The sequence below is a fragment of the Haemaphysalis longicornis genome, unplaced genomic scaffold (assembly GCF_048455015.1).
Source record: "Haemaphysalis longicornis isolate Haplotype H1 unplaced genomic scaffold, Haemaphysalis longicornis Haplotype H1 scaffold_4, whole genome shotgun sequence".
Taxonomy (NCBI): Eukaryota; Metazoa; Arthropoda; class Arachnida; order Ixodida; family Ixodidae; genus Haemaphysalis; species Haemaphysalis longicornis.
Window position 1 is genome coordinate 25,945,618 of NW_027526361.1, and position 14,427 is coordinate 25,960,044.

Sequence of the window (14,427 nt, forward strand, 5' to 3'; positions counted from 1 at the left end):
CAGGAAGCCCCACAACCTTCACTAGTAAAGTCCTAGCGATAACACCCTTCTGAGCTACATGTGTTTACTAACTGGTCACGTATAATCTTGTCATAAGCACGACGTTAATCTAGTGCATACTACCCCAGTTAATTTCCTGACCATGCAGTTGCTAGTGGCAGAGCGCACGTAAAGAGTAGTTAGTAAATACGGTCATTCCTACCCTTTTACGACTTTTTTATTAAGAGTGCATTACCACAGATTATTCGCATATACCTTTTTTGTGTCCCTTCAGTTTCATACGCACCGTAGTGGTACAGGTTATGCTGACGAACAGTGTCATGGGGAGGTGGAGGGGTAAAAGTCCTTCACTCATGCGCCTATAAGTTCACGCGGAGCATCTAGTTTACTCCCACGAAAGGGAAGGGGCAGACCGGAGGCGGCGAGCGTCCCGCGGGCGACCACCCACCTTTCCCTGGGCGCGCACCGACTAGAGGTCCCGCACAAAGGCGGCCCTCAAAACCGCTTAGCTACGGCCACGCGTCGTTCATCTCGCAGCAAGCTTTTTACCTGGAGCTGGCAAATTCATCATGATCCTCTGGCGGGGTTCCTCCGCAGGCGGTCCACGCACGGCCAGTACGAAGCAGCGGTGGCTGCGGGCAGGTTCGATTCGGTATGGATACTAGACACTGCGTTCAGAGGCGTAGCTAAACGAAATGTCAAGCATCGAAAATTGTGAGCAATGGGAGTCGTACTGCCGTTTCACGCCGGGAAACATCACCCGGTCTGAGCGAACCGTTGCAGACTTCCAGGCCGCGGGGAACCTTTAGAAATTGGAGTTAAGCTCTGAAGATTAGCCATAAGCGACGTGCACTGAGGGCCACCTTTTGCGATTTTATGTTGCGAGAAGTGTATACTGAGAAAAATTGCTAACGACGGTCACCGCTCAATGTCTAAAGTTTGCAGTCCGCGCCGGACAGTCGGTGTAAGGTAGAGTGGTGTGAGAAAGCTGAACCCAATGAAAAACGAGAGAGAACACCCTTTGCACTAGGCGGCGTAGCTTTCTTTTTCTTTTTTTATTAATACACTAAAAGGAAATGTTTTCACCTGGACGGAAGAGGCAAAACATGCGTTTTCCTGCTTAGAGGGCAAATTTCTAACAAACCTGGAGAACTCTTGGTGTAATAGAAGTTTTGATCAAACTGAACGTGAAACTCCCGCGCGACGATGGCAGTGACTGCTGGGCATGATGTTGTGGGTTCGATTACCGCCTGTGTTGGCCATTTTAACAGCAGAACTGTTTAGGGGGACTCACCTGTTAACATTCCTGTGAGACTTTTCATGACCCACGGACTTGAAAACCACCCTGCACCAATAAGAAAGGTTTTATAAATACATATGAATGTTCACAACGGCCTAGTTTGCTTATCTTAGAAATATGTTCCTTCTGTACTGAAATAAAAAAAATAAAACTGTGGCTTTCTATACAGCCAGCGCCATCTAGGGAAAACTGGATAAACCAAAATGCGTTTCTTGTTTAGTTTTGATTTCAGTAAACAAGTGGCATATTTTTAAAAGAAGCAAACTAGGCCATTAGAAACATTTCTATGAATTTGTAAAACTTTCTGTATCGGTACACGATACTTTTTGAGCATTGGCTCATTAATTCGTAAGTACCATACGAATAGTATTAGGTAAGTACCCATAGAGATAATATACTGACTCTAGAGGGAAAGCGCGCCGCTGAGCCAATGCATTGGAACCGTACGACACACAGTGGCAGACATGATACAACGATTTGAAGGTTGCCAGCTGAGTTTTTGCTTACTAAAAACGGCGAAAGCGATGGGTTGTAATCTGGCAACGGGCTACTGTGGCGTTTCCGCGTCCGGCTAGCGAAGCATGCCGGGATTAATTGTAACATGGCGGACCGCGGGCCAGGCGGATTTTGTGTAGGCGGCGTCGACAGCATTGCGTAGTTTATCTCCTGTGGGTAGGTAACCGACGTGTTTTCGGTTTAGCGTGTGACTTATATGTACTGAGACTATTTGAGCAAGATGTGGCAACGCTCACACAACACTTGCGCGCAAGCTCGAATGCGCCTGATCGCATGCGCGAGGACGTCAAGGAATCAGCTGATCCGTACTGGGGCGCACAGAAAAAATGAATCTCCGTCATGATCTCCGTGCGTTTTTGCGCTGTGCTGCTTTGTTTGCCATTCTGTGACATTTTGCGAGTCGCTCAATGCTTTTCAAATGAAGTGAAGTGAAGAACTGTGGCTTTGTAGCTGAATGTAAAACCTTTGTTGACACACACACAAACAGAAAAACGTTATCGCATGGGCCAACGCTGATATTGCCGGTGAGTCGCGGCTCTTTGAAGCACAGGAACGAAAGAGCGCGGTCGATCGCAGGCCAACGGAGTGGCAGAATGCATGCCAAGGGAGTATGCGAAATACAGTCAGCGACGTGTCCCGTTTTCCTTTCCGTCTGTATTCGTCAAGTTCTAGCTGCTTTCCACCACTTCAAAGGGAAAGCTTGCGGGACTGAATGGGCAGTATTGAATGAGCAGTAATTTGCCGCACAGAGCTCGCGAGGAGAGAACATTGACTTGTTGACTAAAAAAGATTAATTGAAAGATTGATTAAAAAAGAAACCGCATTTCGTTACCTATTTTTTCGTTCTACCTTCACGAACGTTTGCGCGAAAGTTCGAAGCACGGAGAGCTGTAAGAAGTTCCATGAATAAAACAACTGGAACCGAACAATTATAAAAGTTCCTTTTATTTCTCTTCCAACGGGAACAATCGCTGGCTGCCACTCCGTAGCCTGTAGTTTACTTGCGGTCGTCAAGGTCAGATCGGAATCGCTGTTCCGGCGGCAGTTCAGGGGCAATAGACAGGGTGTTTAACTTGAAGAAACGAATGACAGCCTCGCAAGCGCCCGGGGAGGCACTTGCTCAGCGCGTGCGTCCGAGTTGTACCAGTTGTACGCGTTTTGCACGCACGCAGATCTGAGCTGGATACTGCACGTGCACACACTGCGCAAGTCAGACGCAAGGGCCTCGCCACTTCCTAGCACACTTAAAGAAATCGAAACCAAAACTGAGCTACGCACTTACTTTTTGTTCGCAAATTAGAGCTTAATGACACTAAAAGTTTTTTTAGAGCTAGTTTTAATTCCTGAGGCAATTATTTGCGACTGTTTTGCTTCAGTTTCTTATTTTAGTTAAATAATTAACGAACAACTCTTTACAAAACTGAATACAATTGATCTGACAACCATGGGAATTGTATCATGTCAGCGCCCACGATTCGTACGGTCTCGGAGCTCGCTTTACCCCCCTGTAAGTACCCTTAAACCGAACGTTAGCCGTCCGTTGCACCAAAAAACCTCTCGGAGCGATGACGTCACCTCGCGTTGCCTAGCAACCCCTGGCGCAGTTGTGCGCTCTAGGTGTGGCTCACCGGGTCCCGTCAAACCGTGATGTCGCTGCGAGAGACATGGTATAAAGGCTCGTGTACAGCAGTGTCGTCCAGGCTTGCGCGTGGGATTGCGCCACGTGAGGAGCTCGCAGAAAGAATACCAAAGAAAAATACCAAGCGCACGTGAGCGTGCGCCTCGTCACCCGGCGTCGTGCCAGCTCGACCTTCGAAAACACTCTGCCCAGCGTTCGTGGCATGATCTCTGGCGTGCCGTTCTTCTTGCCAGTTCACGTGCCTTCGCGCCTGAAGTGGGGAGCACAGACGCCGAGTTCAACCTACCGACTTCGAGTTCGCGAAGCCGGTTGCCGCGGGTTCTAGCGCATGCTAGTGCGGTCCACTTTAGGAGAGATGTGATAGCCCGCAGACTTTTTAAAAGGATTCGGGCCTGCCAATCATGGAGAACTTTCAGCGGCAAGTTCAGAAGTTGTGTGAAGCGCGACAAAACGGGTCTCCGAAGGAAAGAACGGGGCCTCCAGCTCTGCTGTTTCTCCAGCCTTGCACCGCTATTGCAAGCTGAGCCAATCTTTTTCTTACCAAGACAAAAAAAAAAGAAAAAAGAAACGTGTGGACATGATATCAAAGGCCGTTAAGGAGCCGGTGGTGGCCTAAATTTGCCCGTGGTTCTCAAATGGGGTTCCGCGGACCTCAAGACCTCAAGAGGCCCTCCAAGGCATTTCAAGGGTCCCTGAAGCCTTACCCTAAACTCCCTTCTTCGCCCCATTCATTTTTCTTGTTTGCTAAACCTTGCTGCCAATGCAAAAATGTGGCTTCGCTGCATAACATGAGCGTTTATGTTTTCTCCACGTAGCACTTTCTTAATGTCGGCTTTTTGCAGAACACGTCAGCTTTGCAAAAAAGCCAGACACACGAAATGCAGCACTTATAGCTGCAAGAGGAAATCGTTTGGCAACTAAACATGCATCAGCATAAAGTCAGCCTCAAACGGCGGACACTGAATATGTGCGTCGCATAAACATGTGGCGGAATTAAGTCGCATATGAAAATTGTTTGAGTGGCACGTATCAGCGCAGTTTATCGTGGGGTCCTGCATCACTTTTCCAAGCTAAGAAGGGGTCCCCGTAATGTCTTTACGAAGCTGATCTCGGCCTTTTGCTCTCTGGCAATACCAAAATGGTTTGCCTTACCAGCAGTATGCTTTAACTTCTCCGCATTGAACTGCTAGGGCGTGATGATGAGTGTGGGGGGGGGGGAGTTGGACGAAAGAAGCTCGTCTCTCTGCCTCCGTCTCCGTCATGCGAAACGTACCTCCTCCAGTCAACTCTTTTTTCCAGGTAACAACTGCCGCAACTCTACCATGCTTGTGAATCTACCGCATTGTCGGCGCCTTTCGGCCTGCCAAAGCTTGCAAACCGCTTGTATTCAGGTAGAATACCAATTGATCTTAGATTAGGATACTCTTTGCATGATCATCCCCGTCCCTGCAACAATCATCTCCCCCCCCCCCCCACCCCGCCCTAAACGTAATAAAAGAATAAATGATAATATCAAATTATCAAATTGTAGTGTACAAAAAAAGCACGCAAATGCATAATGGCTCGGCCCCTAAGAAACAGTACTTGTGGTCTCTGTCTACTACAGGCGACGTTCACAAGGTCGAAAAGCGAGAAGCGCCATTGTTGGACAGTGCGCAGCTCGCCGTTGCAAACCCGGTGGGCGCATTCCGTCATCGTCTTCGGAACTGCGGAGAGAACCGTCCCGCGGTGCGGTGTCTTCTATTTGGCCATTGAGCGTATTGAGCCGCGTTCGCCGCGCGTCGTCCCGTCACGCTTTCTCGTAAAAATTGACTGCTAGCGCCTCGCGACCACCCACCCGCACGCAGGCTGCCACGCGAGCGCGATGCTTCATCGGGAAGGGAGGCTGTAGCGGGAGGCCCAGTGGGCCTCGCCGAAAGCACAGCGCCCCACGGTGCGCACGCGGGGCCCATGCTGTGGCAGACGTCGGCTCCTCGCTGTACACAACAGTGGAAAACGACCGTGCTAATACTTGTCACTAACTACCCCCCGCATTCGCCTCCTCCTCCAACCCGCCGAGATTACCGTTGCGACAAAAGTTGCACGTCTGTCTCTGCCGTTACTGACACTGCTGCAGCTATCGCTTGGAAATGTCCAAAACTTCGTCAGCTGGATGGGTCTCGCATCTTTACTAACACCTGTGGACTGGCCGACGAAGCGGTACTCTTTGGATAGTAGGTGCTCTTGAGAGCATTCATAATCACTCAAAGCAATTAGAAACAAGAAAATTCAGAGAAGCCCCCAGAGTAGAGAAGCTCCCGGAGTTCCACAGACGTGACCCTCCGGGAGCTTAAAAAAGCATTTACGCAAAATTTTACAGCCAATTCCATACCAAAAACGGTACAAGAACTCAATTTTGAAGGAATAATAGTCCGCATGGCTTGGACCCCAGCACATACACCCCGAGCGCAGGGCAACCAACTGGCACACAATGCTGCCCGGGAGGGTGTACAAAATCCTCTCTTGGTTCCCCCGTCGTCACTGAGCGCGCTGCGCCTGCCCAAACAGATGTGCCCACTACAAACTGGCAACAAGAATACCGACGACTCAAACAACTCAGCAGACAACGATTGGCTGAAGCTTCCCCACCTTGCTTTTTGACACTTTTAAAGACGTTATCGAGACGAGAAAAAGTCTTCGCCAACAAGGTGTATGCGAATGCTTCTTATACCCTTGTCACACGGTTTTCATGTCATTCGGAGTGAATGACATTAACTGTTAATGACATTCGGCTTGGCCGCGAGGGTCAACAGGGCGAAACAAATGTCATTTTGGAGTGATAGCGGTGACGATTAGCGACCTTGCAAAACCGGAAAAATATATTTCAAGTACATCTACAATGTTTGCTTACGTAATACCTTTTTAAAACATAACAAAGGAATGTTTTTAAAAATTGAAATAAGACAATCACAGGTTTAGTTGACATCAGTAGACATCGCAAGTCGAGACAAATCCACAAAAAATCCGTATTACGGTAGCGAGCGCATTGGGGACGAGATTTTATTTTTTCTTAGCACTTGTTAATCTTTATTTATTTGAAAAACAACATGTGGGGGGAAATATAAGCTTACTAACAGTTTTTAGAAACATTATTCTTCGGTTTATTACTGAACTTTCTTCTCTAGTGACGCGTCACTGCTGTCGAGGCTACTCATAAGGCTGATGAATGAGGTCCCGAACCTCAGCCGCTAAATGTCATTCACCTCAAATGTAATTCGGTATTCTCGTGTAGCGCTGAATTAATGACATTTAGCGCGAATGACATTTGCTCTAAATGTCATTAGATCTGCCGTGTGACAGGGGTATTAAACAGAGGACATAATTTCTAAATGCACAATAAATCAGGCTTCGGTGTCTAAATATACCTTCTGTGCAGCACAGACTACCCCCAATCTTTTTCATCTAATTTGGTTTTGCTCAGCGTTCTCAACTCGCAGAGAGCAAGTACTAAAGTCTCAGACAGTCCCGCAATCACTAACAGCGCACTTGCAGCTTATTCGAGCCGATCCACGCACCCAAGGGTAACAAATTTTGCTGTAAAAAATGGTCTGTACAGAGTTGTATAGTGGCTGACTGACTTTCACAATTTTTGAAAGTTTTCGTGCACGTGACTGTTCCCGCGTGAACCTTCCTGACAGTGCTCCACATATCAACGACCAGGACCTATGTGAACATTGAAACCTTGCCTGCAGCTAACCGGAACAGAAACTCTAAACGATTACTACGTCATGTAATCATTATTTTTAATATGTCCTATTCCATTTTCCCCCCTAACCCACACCAGGGCCTCAGGCCTCCCAAATAAAGGTCATTCATTCATTCATTCATTCATGGCATTCATTCATTCATTCTCTGCGATATCTACCGAAGACGGTTATTGCTTCCTCAAGTGTTTAAGACGTTCTTTGAAATGTTAAAGCATTTTCCCCCAGCTCAGCCAGCAGGCCCGACACAAATCCGCCTGGCGTAGACAAAAAAACCCCGAGTACACGTAAACGCGTGCCTTGGGGAGACCGCCTGGCGTCGTCCAGGCTTGCGCGTGGACTTACGCCACATGAAGAGCTCCCGCCTTCGTCGTCGTCGTCGTCGTGTAGCGACCGGCACGCCACGGGTCCGTCACGCCGAAGACAATGACGACGAATCTGTCAAGCCATCCCTCCATAATCCACACGTGGAGACGACCACCTGACTAGCTCACGAATCGGTTGAGGTCTACCGAGGTGAGGACGCGCTACCAGAGGATTTGCCCCACGCAGCTGTGCCATCGGAAGACGAAGACGAAAGAGATGACGACGATTGCTGCTGAATAAAACACTGTGCATACTTAATGGTCCTTGCTTTGCAGTTCCGTCCAAAACGGCTTTGCACTGCCGGGGTCCGGCTGCTCTCTCTCTTCCAGGATCCTCTGTCAGTGTGGGGAGAAGCTAGGTCGACCACCAGCTCTGCTGTCTCTCCAGCTGTCTCTCCAAGCTGCGCAAATTTCGTTTTTTTTTTTCAGATATATTACCCAAAATTAGTGGAAATAGATATGTCCTCATGCAATCTCGTGTAGCATACTAACGGAGTAATTCTGTAGCTTCAGCTATGCGCATCTAACACTGGTTAGCAAGCAGCAGGCCTCAGTTTCCACTGCAACTTCGGCGCCTACATACAAAGGTTTGGCACTTTACTTTGCTTTTTATCGCATAATGTGACGTCACATTCTTCCCGGCATAACCCGGCAGCCACAATGGCCCTTTAACTACACCAAGATCAAATAAAGTATCTCTCTCCATCTCTCTCTTCCAGAGGCGCATCAAGCTTTCGGCAAGCGAGCTATAAACTGGGGAATACAGGAGGCTTCACCGAGTGGACGATTTGCTACGTCCAACAGTCGGCGAAAATGGGGTAATAGTGCTCTCGCACTAACTGACCGCGCATGCTGCTTTCCCAGTCAACGTGCCAGCCTCTGCAGAAGACGCCGCAGGGCCTTCGTGAAGCCCTACGTAGGCCCAGCACGGCGCCGTTACACAGACATCCTCATACAGCAGAGCAAGCCATGCTCCCCAAAGCAGAACTGTGTTAAGCATCTCCCGTACAAACGTCGCTGCACTCTCCTCAGCGTCGCGCCCTTCACAACGCGCACCGCCTGACGAGCAGCATCACCTGACAAACACCTTAATGCGCACCGTCAACAGCGCGACAGTGGCGATGAAAGCGCGCGTCGCTCAGGTCTCATTTAGCCTTCTCAATGGGTCCCAAACTGGGGCGTAGCCGAACCACCGCAGGTGCCCCCTTTCCCTTCTGCGTTGTGAGGAATCAAAGGCCCGAAGTCGTCCGGGGGTCGCACTCCGCAACAGGCACGAAGCGAGGCGTGCATGCGAGTGACTACAGGCTCGGCTCGTCGCCATTGAGACATCACACTTTCTCCAGCAGCGCATGCAGTTTTTCTGTCGCACCGCAGGACGCACAATCGAGGAGTCCTCCCGGTTCGGTGCGCGCACGCCCTGAAACCACCGAGGGGCGGGAGGAGCCGGCGGCATTCAGCCTGCGGCCGCGGACTGCGCAATAACCGGAGCACCTCTGACTTCAGCGGGGACAGGCCCCCTTTCTCCGGTCGCGCGCGGCTTGGCTTTGCTCTTCCCAGCCTTACGGTGCCGCGGAGCGCTGCTGACCACGGTGGCCGAACACAATGGCCGGTCCCAGTCGTAATGCTTACGTGAGCAATGGTGTGGACAGCTGCCGCGCGAAGCCCTCAGTGAGAGACACGCGTCACTCGCCCTTTTCGTGCTCACCCGTACACAGGTGCCAGCAGAGGCGTCAAGAAAGGCAGTTGTGTAGGTAGACTTCCCAGTTCAATGCCGTTATAAAGCTGCTTCGCGACTAGGAATACGCGCGACTGCTTTGGAAGCCCCCTTTTGTGCCATTAGAAGGAGGGTCTTCGCTCCCGCAGCGAAGGTTATTAGCGCTTGCAGGCAGCAACGATATACGGGCCAGTTCGGCAGCCGGCCACTCCGGCTTTCTGCCGTGCACTCCGCTCTTTGACAAACAGTATCCCCCAGTGCTTTGGCCAGTTCGAAGATTCGCTCCTTGGCACTGTAGTACTTCTCTCCTCGCCGCTTATCTGAACTGGCTTTTCCCGGCCGGTCCCGGTTTTGTTCCCCGCCCACTGCAGCCTGCTCACAGCCCCCGCTACAGACAGCCGTCGCAGGACTGCTGCATTCTTATCGTCTTCCAACTGCCCCCTCAACCACGAAGGCTTGCGCAACGGCCAGCTGGACGTGTGCTGGGCGTGTGGCGCTTCACCGCGCGTGCTCACTCCTCGCACGCCTGGCACGCGTGCAGGGCTTAATGGTTGAGAGAGAGAGAGAGAGAGGCCTTCAATGAAACCTTAAGATCTTGTTACTTCCGATGCTTTAAAGATAGAGGAACAAGATACGGATTCAGAAGAAATAAGATACATAGAGTAAAGTGACATAGGAGCTTTCCGGTATACCACCTGAGTATAACCGGTCAAACCAAGATACAAGGTACATGAAATGTTAGAAAGAAATGGCTTGGAGGTAAAAAGAAACCTAGCCGAAGCGCACCCCCCTCACATATGCACGCTGCGCCGCCACATACAGGCACGTCTGTACCTGTGTCCAGGCTCCCGGAGGAAGCGGTCTGGGGGACTTTCGCTCCCATGGCCGCTTCGTTGAGCTTATCTGCAGCCGAGAATATTGTGCGCGCAGAGGTCTCCAAAAAGTTTCGCACGGCAGCCATCCCAGCACTGTCGCTGCTCTGAGGGGAAGGGCGAGGTTGACGCGCATGTTGTATCATGGCCAGGATCTTGTATGAAGACGAAGTACGCCCACGCACGAGTAGAATTACAGGCTAAAAATTTATTAAAAACTTATCGCTTAATTGAGGAGGAAAAAAAGCGCAACTCGAGGCTTTGCCGTCACAGTGTCGTAAAAATGGCTCCCTGGCTTATATCCCGCGTCTAATGTCATTGCATAGATCACATGGCAGAGACAGTGTTTTTGGCGAGAGATTTTGAGACGAAAACCTCAAACCGCTTCCTTGTTTTGGGACATTTAAAGCGTGGGTTATAAACGAATGACGGACATCAGTTCGATGATATGAACTTGCACCTTGAATGTCGTTGTTAGGACCTCTGTCAGGCCGGCTGTGCCTTTAGCCCCAGTCTCCTCTCGCTTGACGGGAAATAGAGGTTTTTCAAAGTTTCAAAACTTTCAGAGTTATGAATTAATTCGTTTGCTTGTTCATTAGGGGACCGTGAGCTCTTTTGAATATGATAGGAATTCGGATACTCTCCGAAATCCGGGATACTTGCTTCTATATTTGGCCTTTTGTTTTATTACGCAGTCTAACGACTGCGACAAATAAAACTTCGTATGTAAGCTTTCCGCGGTAAGTTACCCCCTTCCCCCCTGTCTCTTAAGCAATTATGTTGCTTTTGAGCGCGCCCTCCAAACACGTAACGGAGGGAGGGAGGGTGTTAAAAAAACAGAGAAAGAAATAAAAAGAAAGAAAAAAAAATACAGCACTTTGGTGTATTGGTACAGGTGTATTGGTACAGGTGTATTGGTACAGGTGTATCATACAGGTGTATTGGTGGATTGCTTTATCTGTAATGTTAACGTCGTCTTAGTGGCTAATTTACATGTAATTTTTGTTTCGGAGTAGCTTTGATAAAACAAGGGTTACAGCCGCTTTCAGTGACCATGCATACTCGTTCCGTAGACGACCATGGATGAATTTATAGGAGACGGTAAATCTGCAACGTTTGCAGTATCACTGTGAACTGTCTAATTATGACACAAGTAAAGGAAACGCGGCGTAATGTTATATAAATGCTATATTGGTATATTGTTGCGTCCTGTCAAACAGGGACGCAGGGAAGTTGTCTTCACGAAGACGCAGGGGCAAAGTATTTATTAACTTGCAAGCTTGCAAGTTAGGCACCAACCGGTGCTAAACGACCAACCGGTGCTCTCTGTCTGCTTCACCTAGCAGACAGAGCATGTCCGTTCTCCTTGACAATGCTGTTATCCCACAGTTTAGCACGTGACATCGTAAATGTTTTGTGGAAAGTGTCTATAAAACAGAATTACAGCCATTTTCTGTAACCATACTCCTCCCATAGTTTTGACATTCGCGATAAAGTTGGCTTTGCCGCGATGCGTTCTTGCTTGCGGTGTTTTACTGACGGGGAATAAAAATGCACGGAACCTTCGCTGTAAAAAAATTGCGCAGATTGACCGCTGGTCACAGGACGGCCCAGCAAAGCCGACTGTTCACAGAATCGCAACCGTTGAACGGGAGCAAATGCCAAGAGTCAGCGACGGCCATTCCGCAGCGCACTGACACCGTTCTCCTCCCCTCCCCTTGAGGAGAGAAACCACAATCCCTTCCTTAATTCGAGAGAGACGACGTTATGGCACTCTGGGAAGGAGTGGAGGTGCTGTTGATGAGAAGAGCGCTTCAATTCCTGGCTGTCCACATCAACGACGACAGGGTCAAGGAGATTCCGGCCGAGGTGCCGTTAACAGCGTCGCTGTAAATGACAAAGGCGCTGTCAAGAGAAAAAGAAATAAAGAAAAGTAAGAAAAAGAAGTTATAAGGAAAATTATAACAGGGCTCTCCCCAGTCATAATTCTTCTCATTAAAGAAAATGTCCAAAGACATGACAACACAAAGAAAAAGACTGGCAACCACCTTGATCCGGCTTGGTGTTACGTGCATCTCGGCATATTATAGAACTCGCTCGCATTTCCCCTCACTGCGCGCAGCCGTCTCCGTACTCTCCAAGCGAGCGCATTCTAACGGCTTCAGGGGAGAGCGGGGAAAGCGGCTCTAACAGAGTGCGCGAGGATGCAAGGGGTGCGTGCGAAGTAATTGGCTCCGGTTGTTGGCGCGCCACGGGAGCCGTCGGCTGTTGTTCGGTCGCCTCTGTTGACGCAACCATTTCCAGGGACAGTCCCCGTTCTCCTTTTGATAAAAGCCCCACCGCAGCCATTCGGGGGCGTGAAATGCGCGCCGAAATGGCTCGGAGGCCTCAGGTTGCGCAAGGCGGGGGGTTTCGAGCACCGCTCCCAAGCTTAGTGAACAGTGGAGAAAGGGGAAAAAAAAGAGGAAACGTTGTTTGTTTCCTTTGCAGCCTGGAATGTCTCGTGACTATCTGGCGCGCTTTCCTCCTTGGGTGACACGAAGAAGCGTTTCTTTCTGAATGGTGTGAATGTAGCACGCTCCTCCTTGGACGGAGTCGCAACTCTCCCCCAGACTCGCTATTCAGAGGCTTGATGGGACGGGGACGACCTTATGCCACGTGTCTCCCTGCTTCTCCCTTTGGGCTCACAAAAGGGCATCAATGATTTCCTAAAGTATCTCTTTCTTCAGCCGATGTGCCGACTCAGTGAAGGTGTTCGGGAGCGGGATGCCAGTTATTGTTCTAAGGAGCTCAGGAAACTTCCACTGGGAGCTTTCCTTTTTTATTTATAGTAATACACCGAATGACTTTCATGGAGATATGATAACAGGGGAGGGGTGGGGGAGTCAATAAGACTCGGGTCAACGTCGGATCAATAAAAAAAACAACTGCACTTTCCAGTTATGTCTCAAATGAGCGCACACACCATCTCAAATGAGCGCACACACGCACACACAGGGACAAAGAGGGAGAGGAGAAATACACACACTGTGTGGGGTACGAACCCACGAATGTGGGATCAAGACTCAAGAGTGCGATATGCTTCGTCCCAGGTTATCGGAGTGGCACGGGGATACGGTTAGAAAAACCATTATCCGAGAAAGTGGTCGAGAATACAGCCGCTCAAGCAGCCGAGTGGGTAAGGCATCGAACGCGGAATTCGAAGGTCGTGAGTCTTGCACGCGTTTCAATTACATAAATAAAAAAGGCAAGTAATGTTCAAGTTCACGTTATAAGAACGCCTCGTTCTCGTGTGTAGCAGGACGTGTCGTAGAAGTACTTTTGATGCAAGCGCCAGCTATGGTACAGGTGGCGTAATAACTAATTGGAACAAAGATTTGTGAACATCACAAAATATTTGTCTTATTGGCTTTATGACAGCCATTACCGGTTTATAGGAAGCTTTTTCTATTATGGGGGACTACTTTAAACGCACACCAATGCAGCCAGGCCGTTTCCGGAAGAAGAAATTTCTGTAAATATACGAGACCGTGTTCCAATTACTTTTGACGGCACCTGTACAATAAGCTCTTTTACAACAAGAGTTTAAACTAAGTGCGCTGGACGAAGGGGAAATGATAATGTTACTTTCGAAACTAAACACGCAAGTCTTTTCAGAACAGTGCGAAAGAATCGAACCGATTTAATTAGGCAGGATGAGTTTGCGTAAGCAGCGCCTCCCCCAAACAGAAAAAAAAAAAAAAAAGCCTGTTGGTGTGACCACCCATCGGCCCCAGGAGGTAACAGACCGGAAACCCGGCTACTACCGGCAACGCTCCCGTCGTGTACGACAGCGAGTGTTTCTTCGCATCGCGATCCTGCCGCGCAGCAGAGCCCGCCTGAAAGGCAGCGCCGCCGTTTGACGGACGGTCGGCGGCGACAGCCATCCGTCTCCGTTGCCGGGACTACTTAGCCACATGGTCGATGCGCGGCTATCTTTATGCGTGGACCACCGCTACCGCCCCCTTTATGGCTTCCGGAACCGGGAGCACCCTTCGATGCATGCACTCGGGGAAGTGTGTCGCGACAGCGAGGCACTTCCGGGCCGCCCCCGCTGTCGACCCCGTCTGGCGCCGCACCAGCGCCTTCTCTGGTCTCGCGCCACGCGCCCGATAAGCCACGGCGTGGCGTCACACCGCGGCCGCAGAAACGTACGCACGGAGCGACCGTGCTCCGTATGGCCGTGCACCCTACGGGGGATCGAACTGGCGCTTGACATTTTGGGCTGCAGTTATCTCG

The 14,427-nt window shown here is 49.8% G+C and overlaps 1 long non-coding RNA gene across 1 annotated transcript in view; it reads right to left on the reverse strand.

Moving 5' to 3' along the window:
- Positions 1-95: 95 nt before the first annotated feature.
- LOC144178381 (uncharacterized) overlaps positions 96-14,427 on the reverse strand; it is a 70,491-nt gene continuing 56,159 nt past the window's right edge. Inside the window, exons 3-4 of the long non-coding RNA XR_013324006.1 lie at positions 1,295-1,345; positions 96-632 (exon numbers count right to left, since the gene is read on the reverse strand). This is a non-coding gene — a long non-coding RNA (uncharacterized LOC144178381). The remainder of the gene's footprint in view (positions 633-1,294; positions 1,346-14,427) is intronic.